Genomic DNA, 13,535 nt, shown 5'->3' on the forward strand with positions numbered 1-13,535 from the left:
GGTGAGGTTGGGGAGTTCGTGGAAGAAGAGGTACCTTAGGGTAAAGGTTGCAAGAAACAATAACCCATTAAAATAAGGTAAGGAAAAGAGAGGGTTATTACAGGGATACGGGGAATCACGCAGAAACGTAGTCCAGTAAGCACAGCAGCACCTCACAGAAACTCCAAAGTCGTCTGGGTGCCGCCTCCTGTGCTCGCTCTCATCACTCCCCTGTCTCCCTCCTATTCCTCTCACGACTCTTCCCCTCTCTCTCCTCCTCTGTCTGCTACCCCGCATCTCTCTCCGGCTCATGATCTCTTCCTTGGTTCTCAGGGAGTGTTGCTTTTATCTCCCACACCTGCTCCTCTGCCTGGCAGTATCTTCTAGTCACTCATCCACTCCCACAGCCACAACTGTAGCATCAGCCCCTGAGCCTGTCGACCTCTCAGCCTGGTTCCCTGCGGTCCGCGTCCTCCATCTCACCGCATTCCTGGGGGAGAGAATGGACTCCCGCAGATACGGTGTCCACTTCCCATTAGATAGCCATCCCTAGGCCCATTAGCTGTGTCCCCGGCTTTACCATCCCTTCCTGAGAGATGACAGGTTGGGAAGTATTGCAGTAAAGGAGATTTAAGCTGGGTGTGAACCCAAGATATAACTACTATCAACTAAGATCCTTGAGGAACAGAGGAGTAGGAGAACCTGGAGAAGAAAAACCAGGGAAAAGAGAGTTTCAAGCAGGTGGATGGTTGAGCTGTGTTAAGTGCTGCAGAGCCAGAGCCCTTAAAGACCAAAAGGTGTCCGCTGAGTTTGGCATTGGGGTGAACGAAAAGGAAGGATTGAGAACATCAAGTACGGACCATTCTTTCAAGAGGCTTGGCTGACAAGGGAATAGCTGAGGGGGGGACACAGGTTCAAAGGATTTTTCTTTTTATCAAAACGAAACAGAGGTTTTGTTGTGGTTACAAATGCAGCCGGGTAGAAGGGAAGAGCAAAGAATTGTGAAGAGAGGAACAGGTGAAAAGGTGGGTGTTGAACTGAAGAAGGGATACATTATCTGCTGAGATAGGTAGAACACCCTGAGAACTGCAGTTGGAGCTTTTCAATTCTGAGTCAGTCTTCTATTTGCCATACAGACCAACCCTAACCGTGGAGCTACTCTGAAGAGAAGAAAAGAGGGCCAAGGGCAGAACCCAGAATGCCAACACTTAATGCAAGCGAGGGTCGACTCCAGATCTGATCATCCAGGGTGAATACTTAGTTTGGGTCTAGCTTTTCCTACTACTGTACGGCTCTGGATCCCTTCTTAACACCTAACTGGCTTCATGTCCCAGGAATGCAACTAATAACTTTTACAGATCATAATTCGAAAGGAAAGTATATAGCAATAAAGTCACATATCACATTCTGGAAAGAGGACAGGAATGGGAATCATGACAGCTGCTACCTTCCCTCTCTGGGTCTCTGTCTCCCTGTGTGTAAAAGTGAAGGGCCTCAGTTGTTTCTATGGCTCCTCCGGTTGGAACACTCTGATTCTTTGACTTCCGGCTTATCTCTACTTCTCTTGTAGCTGTATCAATGCTCTCCTACATTAATACAAATGGGTGGAAGCTGACCACATTCTTTTTCAAGCTCGTGATAACAGGAAAAAAATCTGAAGAACGTGGACAATCACAAAATATGATAAGTAAAAGAAAAGGAGAGTCAAAAGGAAAAAATATGATTGGCCTCTTGCTACTAATGCCAGTGCCCAGGGACTTCCCTGGTGGCGCAGTGGTTAAGAATCTGCCTGCCAGTGCAGGGGACACGGGTTCAAGCCCTGGTCCAGGAAGATCCCACATGCCGTGGACCAACTAAGCCTGTGCGCCACAACTACTGAGCCTACACTCTAGAGCCCGCGAGCCACAACTACTGAGCCCGTGCACCGCAACTACTGAAGCCCGCATGCCCTAGAGCCTGCACACTGCAACTATTGAGCCCACGTGCTCTAGGGCCCTCGTGCTGCAACTACTGAGGCCACATGCCGCAACTACTGAAGCCCGTGCGCCTAGAGCCTGTGCTCCGCAACAAGAGAAGCCACCGCAATGAGAAGCCCGCACGCCGCAACGAAGAGTAGCCCCCGCTTGCTGCAACTAGAGAAAGCCCGCTCACAGCAATGAAGACCCAACGCAGCCAAAAATAAATTAAAAAAAAAAGAATTCACAGTCACTAAAAAATAGATAAATAAATAAAAAGTAATGTCAGCACCCAGCTGTGCAACAGTAAGTCTGTGTTCCCTTGAGATCAAATCAATGGCTCAGAAGTGGAAAACTCAAACCACTTTTTTTCTCTGGTCGAATCAAGATTTCCTACTCCATATAAAATAAAAATTTAAAAATAAGGAAGAAAAAATCAAAATCTACTCCCTATCCCTGTTAACTTTTCAGGAGATAGTGAATATTTTCCTCTCTTCATAACACCCCTCACAGTTGTCATAAGCATTAAGAATATTTTAATACACGTAAAAGAAAGGGTGTTTACTGTTCTCAATTCACCAACTATTCCTACCAAACTTTCAGAACTTCATGGGGGGGGAGGGAAATTAGACTAGGGACAGTGTGCCCTGCCCACCTTCTCCCACACTGCCAGCTAGGAACAATTTACCAGTGTCAACGCCTAGGTTCCTCACTCCTATTCTGAAGTTTAAAAATACTTTAAGAGTGGGATTGTGAGGAAAGAGCATGCTGTCGTTTCTGCAAAAAGATGGTAGAACTGATTTGTGTGTAAATCATATCCTTTCAGTTCTTTTTCCAGGGTCGAGGATGGGATTATTCATTCTCGTCTACACCCTCTCACCCTCTAGTGACCAAATGGCTTTCATTTGTGCCCAAGTGGCCAGGGATAGAGGTAAAAGCAATGGCCAAGAAATTAACCTGTTCATTTATATCAGACCCAGGAGCATGAATCAATCACACACGCCTGGAACCTCACCACCATGAGATAATTAGCGTGCAGCCCCACAGGCGGGCAGGGCAGAGAGAATGAACAACTGAAGTGGAAAATCAGATGAACAAAAACGTAGGGGAGGTTGAAAATGTTCATGCCTCAACATGAAAGTCTCCGACTGCACCAGCTCTAAAGATGCATTTCTTTCCCATTCGCATTCGAGTCTCAAACATTTAACTAGCTTCCTAGGTGAGCTTTATTTCTGTTATTTCTCGAAAGCACTTCCTCTGTGACTATTACTTTGCCAAGGTTTGGACTATCTTACTGCTCAGTTCTCCCACTCCCTGGGCCACACCTCAGCACACCTGCTTGGAGCACGGGGGCCGTGGCCAGAAGCCCTCAGGAAGGCCACTGCGCCTGCCCCAGTGCCTCTGCGGTCCATCTGTTGCTCCCCTTACTTAACCACGGGCTGCTGTCATTATACGGTTTGAATCTGTTACAAACCACGATGACAAACTGCACTTTAGATTATTCCTTTGCTGTTTTAAACATCCTTTTGATGCACTAAGAGCCACTTACATATACATAAAATAAGCAGCTGTCTCTTTTATGAACCATCAGATTGAAAATGTGTCAACTCAAGCACAGTCTACCAATTTACCAATTGTTGGCCTGTGGCTAATTAACAGAAATGAGCTATGTTACTGGCAGACTCACCGACCGTTACTTCATTAATTGTACATGCCTGTGTGTGGCGGGAAGTTGTAAAATAACACTGGTGAAGAAGACCAGGGCCCTGGTTCACCCCGGGGCAGAAGGGGCGTTCGCTTCCTAAATGCAGTGTGCAAGGGTTGTCCTACTGCCCTCAGTGCCAGGGTAAGCCCAGCCACTGAGACTGACTCCCCTCCCTCACAGGAACCGGACTCGATTCACCCACCACCTGAAGTCTCCGATACTTGGCAGTCAAGTTCCCTTTACAGGTAGGACTTCAAGAGTGGCCTGCCTTTGGGGAGAAGGATAAAAGGCTATAAACACAAAAGAAGGGGAAACTGAATAAAAAAGAAAGCTCTCCTTAGATCAGAAGGTGCCTTTCTCCTTAGTTAAGTACACTGGATTCATAAACACTTTTATTGAATTGGGTTTCAGAGCTTTTACTTAGTGTTGACTTACTAGGTAGATGACAGCAACAAACAAGGCATCCTTAAAACGTTACCTTCTAGGCAACTGTACTCATTCCTGTGCATGGGACTGGTTCTAGAATCGCACGGAAGTTCCTGGGCAAGAAGCATATGTCTAGAAGTCCACTGGCCACTGCTGTCCTGGTAGGTTTCTCAAGTGGTGAGAGAAGTGATTTGGGAACAGTTCAGGCAGTCAGGGGTGCTGCTTTCTGGTTTTAGACCTCTATAATGCTTGTTTAGAAATTATTACTTACTTCTTGCCTCTCTACTTTTTTTTTTTCACCAGAAGAAACAGATTAAGGACTGGATAAGAGAAACGTTAATAACTGTCAGTCATTTGACCAAAGGTGATTTCATTGTACACAGATTACACTGTTGCTACACTATTACAAAGCCTGCTTAGAGAACTAATCAACAAAATTGGAGAGCAATTCTTAAGTAAAAAGGGATCTTAAAATGAACTACCGAGAGATACAACAATGTGATGAATCGCAAAGACATGATGCTGAGTGAGAGAAGCCAGTTTCAAAGTTACCTACCGTATGATTCCATTTCTATGACTTTCTCAAAAAGGCCAAACTACAGTGATGGAGAACACATCAGTGGTTGCCAGGGTTTGGGGGCGGGGGTTGTGTGTGTACCTACAAAGGGGCAGCATGAGGGAGTTTGGGGGGATGAATCCAGATACAGTCTGTATCCTGACTGTGGTGGTGATTACATGAAACTATGCATGTGTTAAAATTCATAGAACTGTACACCAATAAAATCAATTTTTCTATATATTAACTTAAAAACTAATATTAAGGGAAAATGCACTTTTCCCATTGTTTGTTTGGTCCTCTGTGAAATCAAGTTTCGCCTCTAAAATCAAGTGCTAAGTTCAAGATGCTCCAGGTCTGAAGAACAGGCATGAAAAGGGCTCTTCGGAAAAGATCATAAAAACCCTCTGAGCTCCTCCTAAGGAAGGTGTTGAATCTAAGAAGGCGGCGGAGCATATGTTTGGAGGTGTTGGCTGAGCAATGGAATGGGGTTTGCAGCCCATCACCCACAGCTTCTCATTCCCCCTCAGAGTTCCTCCTGGGGTTTGAGCCCACTGGCTGACTGACTAGGGTTAGGGGTGGCGACTGTTCACCATACAGAGTTAACAGGCCCATTCAGGCCTCACATATTGGCTCCATGAACAATCATCAGGCCAGTGATTCCTACTTTAGAAGGGCTAGGGTGGGGACAGGTTGGAGATACCCTATTTTGATTTCCTGGTGTGGCCCTCTGATGTGAAGACATATAGCAAATGCTTGCTTTTTCATGGAAGTGATTTGCAATTAAATTTGGTTACTGAGAATTTCCAGAAGGTGAACAATACCTGCCTGGATTATCAGAGGCTCCCGAAGGGGCTGCATCCCCAGGCTGGGGGAGCCACTGTTCTTTATAACTATCTAGTCTGTAGCCAGATGGCCAACTAGTTCCATGCCCGCGCAACGAGCCACATTCCTTAGCCCAGCTTCTGGCAAAATGTTCAAGGGCTCAATTTTTTGTCTTCGTCTTTTTTTTAATTGAACTTTTTATTTTGAGATCATTGTAGAGTCACATGCAATTGTAGGAAATAATGCAGCGAGATACCACATACTCTTTAATCCAGTTTCCCGAAGGGGTAACATCTCGTCAAACTGTAGTATAACATTACAATCAAGGTATTGACACTGCTGTGAACTGTTGATCTTGCCCAGAGTTCCCCAGCTTTACTTTGTAAACATTTGTTTGTATGTGTCTGTGTATTTAGTCATATGCAATTTTATCGCATGTGTAGGTTCACGTATCCACCGACTCGATCAGAACTGTACTATCACCAAAAGGATTCTTCCTCTGCAGCCACACTCACCTTCCATCTGCCCCATTCCCTAACCACCGGCACCCCCTAACCTGTTCCCCATCGCTATGTTTTTTGTCATTTCAATAGTATTATATAAATAATCATATAGTATTGTAACCTTTTAAGACTGGCTTTTTCTCACTCAGGAGGATTCCTGGGAGATTTATTCAAGTTATCACATGAGCCGATACCCCATTTCTTTTTCTTGCTGAGTAGTATTCCATGGCACGGATGTCCTACAGTTTATTTAACCATTAATCTGTTGAAGAATACATGTGTGAGTGATTCAGTTTCTCTGCATCCTCACCAGCATTTGGTGTCACTATTTTTTATTTTAGCTATTCTGAGAGGTGTGTAGTAATACCTCACTGTGGTTTTGATTTGCACTTTCCTGATGACTTACGGTGTTGAGCATCCTTTCATGCCTTATTTGCCATCTGTATATCCTCTTTAGTGAAATGTCTGTTCATATCTTTTGCCCATTTTCTAACAGGATTGTTTGAGTTTCCAGAGTTCTTTATGTATTCTAGATAAAAATCTTTTCTCAGATATGTAGTTTGCAAATATTTTCTCCATTCTGTAGCTCATAATTAATAGGATCTTTCATAGAACAAAACTTTGTAATTTTGATGAAATCCAAATAATAGCTTTTCCTTTTATGGATCATGCTTATGGTGTCAAGCCTAAGAACACTCTGCTGAGCCCCAGCCCATGAAGATTTTCTCCTGTGGGCTTTTTTTCTACAAGTTTTATAGTTTTACACTTTAAGTCTGTGATCCATTTTGAGTTAATCTTTGTATACGGTGTGCTGTTTAGATCAACGTTCACTTATTTTGCCTATGGATGTCAATTGCTCCTGCACTATCTGTTGAAAAGGCTACCCTTCCTCCACTGAACTGCTTTTACACCTTTGTCAAAAATCAATTGAACAAATTTGTGTGAGTTTATTTCCGGGTTCTCTATTCTGTTCCATTTATCAGTGTGTCTCCCTTCCACTACTACCATACTAGCTTGATTACTGTCGCTATATAGTAAGCCTTTACACTGGTTTATTCTTTCAAAAAGTTTATTCTTTATAAAAATCATTTTAACTAGGTCCTTTGCCTTTCCATATAAAAAAATTTGGGGGGTGGGGGGAGCTACACCACGTGGCTTGCGGGATCTCAGTTCCCCGACCAGGGATGAACCCATAGCCATAGCAGTGAAAGCCCAGGATCCTAACCACTAGGCCACCAGGGAACTCCCTCCATAGAAATTTTATAATAAGCCTATCTATATCTACAAAAATCCTTGCTTGGGTTTTGATAGAGATTTCATTAACCTATAAATCAACTTGGGGAGAACTGACATCTTAGTATGTTAATTGAGTTTTCCAATCTATGAACACGGTCAGTCTCTCAAATTACTAATGTCTTAAGTTCTTTCATCGGTGTTTTGTAATTTTCAGCATACAATTCCTGTACCTGTTTCGTTAAGTTTATACCTAAATATTTCATTTTCTTTGGAGCACTTATAAAAGGTGTTATTGTTTTTTTTAGATTTCCAGTTACTATATAGAAATGTAATGGATTTTTGTGTGTTGCTCTTGTATCATACGGCCTTGCTGAATTCCATTATTAGTTCTAGAAGGGTTTTTTTTTTTTAAGATTTCTTGTGATTTTGTAAGATGATCAAGTTTTCTGCAAATAGAGACAGTTTTACTTTGTTCTTTCTAATCTGTATATTTTAAAGTTTCTTTTTCTTGCCTTGTTTCACTATCTAGAACTTCCAATAAAATGTTGAATAGAAGTGATAAGAGCAGACATGCTTGCCTTGTTCCAATCTTAAGAGCGAAAGCATTCAGTCTTTCACCATTAAGTATAATGTTAGCTGTATGTTTTTTGTAGATGTTCTTTACATAGTTAAGGAAGTTCCCCTCTAATTCCTAGCGTACTGAGAGTTTTTATCACGAATAAATGTTGAATTTTATCAAATGTGTTTTTCTGTGCCAATTGATACGGGCATATGATTTTTGTTTAGCCTTTTGATATGGCAGACTATCTTGACTGATTTTTAAAATATTGAACCAGGCTTGTATACCTTGAATAAATCCCACTTGGTCATGGTGTATAATTCTTTCATACATTGTTGGTTTCATTTTGCTAATGTTTTGTTGAAGATTTTTCTAAGTTCATGAGATACTTGTCTATAGTTTTCTCCCTTTTCTGCACTGCCTTTGTCTGGTTTTGCTATCTTTCTGGGACTCTGATATGAATGTTGGATCTTTTGTTATTTCCCACAGGTTTCTGAGGCTCTATTTTTTTCCAGTCTATTTTCTCTCTGCTGCTCAGATTAAGTTCTATTGGTTTATCCTCAAGCTCACTGATTCTATCATCTGTCATCTCCACTATACCACTGAGCCTATATAGCAAGTTTTGAATTTCTATTACTGTATTCTTCAGTTCTATAATTTCTGTTTGGTTCTTCTGTATAACTTGTTTTTCCTTTGCTCAGACTTTTTCATTTGTTTCAAGAGATGTTGCAATTGCTTACTGAAGCATTTTTGTGATGCTGCATTAAAATCCTTGTCAGATAATTCTAACAACTGATTCATCTCGTTATTGATGTCAGTTGATTGACTGTCTTTTCTCATTCAAGTTGTGATTTTCTGGTTCTTGGTATGATGGGTGATTTTTCATTGTATTCTGGACATTTCGGCTACTATGTTAGGAGACTATTTAAATCTTTTATTTTAGCAGGCAGTCAATGTTTAGGTTTAGCACACAAGTCCTAGCCTACTTTTGTGGGCTGTGATTTCAGTGACGATTTAGTTTTCAGAGCCTCTGTGGTGCAGTTTTGTTCTGATTGGTTAACGTGGTGCTGATGGGGCCCTCACTGGTCCCTGCTGGTGTTGCCTGAGGGAGCAGAAGGTGCTTTACCAGGCTGCGTTGCCTGGATGTCTCTAGGTGGAGGAAGTGAGTCTCTAGTCTGTGGAAACAACAAATCTTCCCTGGCTTTGCTTACTCTGGTGGAACCCCACACACACACTTGCCAGTGCTGTATGCCCTCCTGGTATCTCTTTTGGGGAGAGGGGATCCTTAAGACCATGGGGACAAAGGCTTCCTGAGCCAGACTACTTGTTGTAGTGGGATTTCCTCTTGATGGTGCCCTGGTTGCACAGTATCTTTTGGTGGCGGGGGGGAGTCTCTGGCCTGGTGGGAAAGGAAAGCACTTTCCCTGGCTGCTTCTTGTCAGTGGGGCTCCCTGTTAGACTCCCTTTGCTGGAGTTGCCATGCTCACTTGGTGTTGTCAGCAGGACTCCCATTCAAACCAGACGGAGAAGCAGCCCATCTGAGCCACTGTTGCTAGGTTGGCAGCTGGGAAATGCTGGGCCTGGGTCGCCTTCTTCTGTTGGGTAGTAAGTCATAAGGCTACCATAGCGTTCCTCCAGTCCTGGAATTCCTAACCATTCTACCGTCCTCTTTACATCTTCTAGAATTCTCCTTTGGTTGCCTCTTGAATTATTTCTAGGATTCATAATTATGCTTAGCTGCGAGGAGCATGGAGAAATGAGTCTATGCCATCTTGTCCAGACTGGAAGTCGAAGACCAATTTTGCACTGGTTTCTGCTGCTGCTTCTCCTGGGAATGACTCAGGCTTTCATCTGCCACCCTTTCCTTGGCAAAGAGAAGCTCAGGAGGCTTTGCTTTGGTTAATATAACAAGCTCCCAGTTTGGGGGGGTTTGTTTGTGTGTATGTGTGCATGTTGTTTGTTTTTAAGGAAGGCTGGCAGAGATCAGCCCTGAAGGAGCAACTGTGTTACAGTGGGGTAAACACTCTTGATAGGACGCTGAGTCAGCTGTGGATCTGCCTTGCCTGTAAGATACTCCTGTGCCACTGTACTCACAGGATCAGATTTTGAGGAGTCAGAACAACCAAAGTTTGGTATTTCCAGACAGGATGGAGGCAGAAAATAAGATTTTAAAATATTCTCCTTCCTTTGCATAAAACCTTGGCGTATCAGTGTGTGGCATACTCTGTGCAGCACTGGTCCTCAAGGAAAACAAGATGCCACTGGAGAACACTGCCTGTTATGGTAGGCTGAATCATGATTCCCCAAAGATGTCCACATCCTAACCCCTGGGATCTGTGGAAATGTTACCTTACATGGTAAAAGGGACTTTGCAGGGGTGATTAAGTTAAGGATTTAAGAGGGGGACATTATCGTGGATTATCCAGGTGGGCCTATTCTAATTACAGAGTCCATATAAGAGACAGACAGGAGGGTCAGAGTTAGAGGAGGCAATGTGAAGCAGAGGTCAGACAGTGAGAGAGAGGTTTGAAGATGCTACGTGCTGGCTTTGAAGATGGAGGAAGGGGCCAGGAGCCAAGGAATGCAGGTGGCTTCTGGAAGCTAAAATATGGCGGATTTTTTAAAAAATAAATTTATTTATTTATTTATGGCTGCCTTGAGTCTTTGTTGCTGTGCACGGGCTTTCTCCAATTGCCTTGAGCAGGGGCTACTCTTCGCTGCAGTGGGCGGGCTTCTTACTGCGGTGGCTTCTCTTGTTGCGGAACGCGGGCTCCATGTGTGCGGGCTTCAGTAGTTGTGGCTCGTGGGCTCTAGAGCGCAGGCCCAGTAGTTGTGGTGCGTGGCCTTAGTTGCTCCGCGGCATGTGGGATCTTCCTGGACCAGGGCTCGAACCCGTGTCCCCTGCACTGTCAGGCGGATTCTTAACCACTGCGCCACCAGGGAAGTCCCAAAATGGCTTATTTTAAACTTCTGATCTCCACAACTGTAAGATACTAAATTTGTGTTGTATTAAGCCATGAAGTTTGTGGTAATTTGTTATAGCAGCAACAGGAACTAAGACACTGACAGCGGGCAAGTGACATGATCAGGGTAGGAGGCCAGGGGGTATCGCAGAGTAGTAGGAACATGGCTACTGCACAAGGACATGCTGAAAACATGCGACTTCAATCTGGAAAGGGGAAACCTGAGAGGAGACTGATTCGAAGTCTAGACCACTGCTGAAAAACAGAACTTTCTGTGATGATGGGAATGTTGTGCACCTGCATTCTCCAGTACGGTAGCCACTAGCCACACGTGACTACTGAGAACTTGAAATGTGGCTAGTACTACTGATTTACTCAATTAATTTATATTTAAATTGTAAAAGCTTCATGTACCTAGTGGCTACTTGTATTGGACAGAGCAGGTCTCTACCATTAAAAAGAGTGTGGATAAGGTAAATACAAACTTATTCATTAACTCCTGCAATGCTAGAAAACTAGCCCCAAATAGCTATATCATATTAAAGAAGCACCGACACTTCTCTGGAGATCAGATTTCTCATAACCTCTGCCATAATATAACCACAAACCTAGAAAAGAAAAAAACATCTAAACAGCATGTCACATGGCCATCATAAAATCCATGAACTTCACAGGAGGTGTATGGGGTCAGTCCTTGGTCAAACACCTGTACATTAGAAGAACCTAGAATACGCTGATCTCAGCCTCTGACACCAAAAAGAGTAAAGCTGGAAAGTAAACGAGATAGAATTTCAAAAGCACAGAAATCTGGGACCCATTTAATAGGGAAAGACATATTCCTACATGCCTCAAAGGCCCAGGGCAAAAGCAGATGGTCATAATGGCCATTCTGAGTCACAAAGGAAGGTTATATTATGTTCTGAATTATCTGTTAAAGAAGACAAACAGTGAATGATGTAATCTTTTTTTTTTAACATTTATATGGGAGTATAATTGCTTCACAATGGTGTGTTAGTTTCTGCTTTATAACAAAGTGAATCAGCTATACATATACATATATCCCCATATCCCCTCCCTCTTGCGTCTCCCTCCCACCCTCCCTATCCCACCCCTCTAGGGGGTCACAAAGCACCGAGCTGATCTCCCCATGCTATGTGGCTGCTTCCCACTAGCTATCTATTTTACATTCGGTAGTGAATATATGTCCATGCCACTCTCTCACTTCGTCCCAACTTATCTTAGAAAAAAGAAAGAAAAACTCAACAAAGGAAATGGGTAAATGCAAAACAAAACAAAACAAAACTATCTTTCCAGTGTCATGCAAAACCCCTACTTTTAAGGTTCCAGCCACTATGCTGTATCATCCACTCCAGCTCCTCTTCACTGTCACTTACACAGGAATGTTATGCACCAGCGTTGGTAACTCACTTCAAGAACTCTCTCACCATTACCATCAACACCATTCTCACCTCATCCTCCTGCCTTACCTGCCACACAACTTCCAAATTTGGATCAATGCAGTCATCGACCTCTGCTGTTTCTATGTCCATTGTGCTGAGCCCTGGGGGAGGAAACAACACAACAGTACAGATAGGATCATCTTGAAAAGCACAGTCTCTGTGGAATATTACATAGCACTTATATACACAAGAAATCTATATGTGCTGAAATGGAACAATATTCAAGGCACCTTAAATTCAAAAGCAAGTGATATCACAACCCTGAGTATGGCAATCACCAAAAAGATAGATTGTAACAGGTGTTGGTGAAGATGTGGAGAAACTGGAACCCTTACAGGCTGCTTGTGGGAATGTAAAATGGTGCAGCCACCTTGGAAAACAGTGTGGCAGTTCCTCAAAACGTCAAACATAGAGCTACCATATGACCCAGCAATTCCACTCCTTGGTACATACTCAAGAGTCATGAAAATATACGTCTACACCAAAACTTGTACTTGAATGTTCAGAACAGTATTATTCATAATAGCCAAAAAGTGGAAACAACCCGGTGTCCACCAACTGATGAATAGATCAACCAAATGTGGTCTATATGCACAATGGAATATTATTCAGCAATAAAAAGACTGAAGTTCTGACTCATGCTATAACATAGGGGAACCTCAAAAACATGTGCTAAGTGAAACAAGCCAGTCACAAAAGACCACCTATTATATACTTCCATTTATATGAAAGTCCAGAATAGGCAAATCTGTAGAGACTGAAAGGAGATTAGTGGTTGCTCAGGGTTATGGGTGGGGATTGTGGATAAGGGAGTGATAGCTAAAGGGTACAGAGTTTCTTTTTGAGGTGATGAAAATGTTCCAAAAACTGATGATGGTGGTGGTTGCACATATCTGTGAATGTAACTAAAAACCACTGAATTGTACTCTTTTAATGTGTGAATTGTATGGTATGTGAATTATAGCTCAACAAAGCTGTTTCTTTTTAAAAAAAAAAAGCAAGTGCTAGAATAATGCATGTACTATGAGTTCATTTACATAAAACCCCAAACTACATATGCATGTAATATAAACATTCGTGAATGTATGTAAATATACAGAAGATGATTTGGAAGGCTACCCGCCCATCTGTTAGCATTGGTTACTTCTGGAGAGGGAAACACGATTGCCTTCTGTACTGTCACACTTTCCTGTTTCTCCTCCTACCACCCTAGTTGTTCCTTCAAGTTGCTTTTGTAAGCGTTCCTTCCCCTGCCCGTCTCTTTTGAATCTCATTCTACTCTTCAGGCTCTTCTTGAAGTAATCCTAAGATCATACATTTCCTATGGCTTCAACAACCTCCATCCGTATCCTGACTCATTCATTCAGC

At 42.9% G+C, this 13,535-nt stretch overlaps 1 long non-coding RNA gene across 1 annotated transcript in view; it reads right to left on the minus strand.

Moving 5' to 3' along the window:
• Positions 1-13,535, minus strand: part of LOC132418928 (uncharacterized) — a 59,463-nt gene that overhangs the window by 11,453 nt on the left and 34,475 nt on the right. The window contains exon 5 of the long non-coding RNA XR_009518054.1: positions 12,195-12,268. This is a non-coding gene — a long non-coding RNA (uncharacterized lncRNA). The remainder of the gene's footprint in view (positions 1-12,194; positions 12,269-13,535) is intronic.

Source organism: Delphinus delphis, chromosome X (assembly GCF_949987515.2).
Source record: "Delphinus delphis chromosome X, mDelDel1.2, whole genome shotgun sequence".
In the NCBI taxonomy this organism is placed as follows: domain Eukaryota; kingdom Metazoa; phylum Chordata; class Mammalia; order Artiodactyla; family Delphinidae; genus Delphinus; species Delphinus delphis.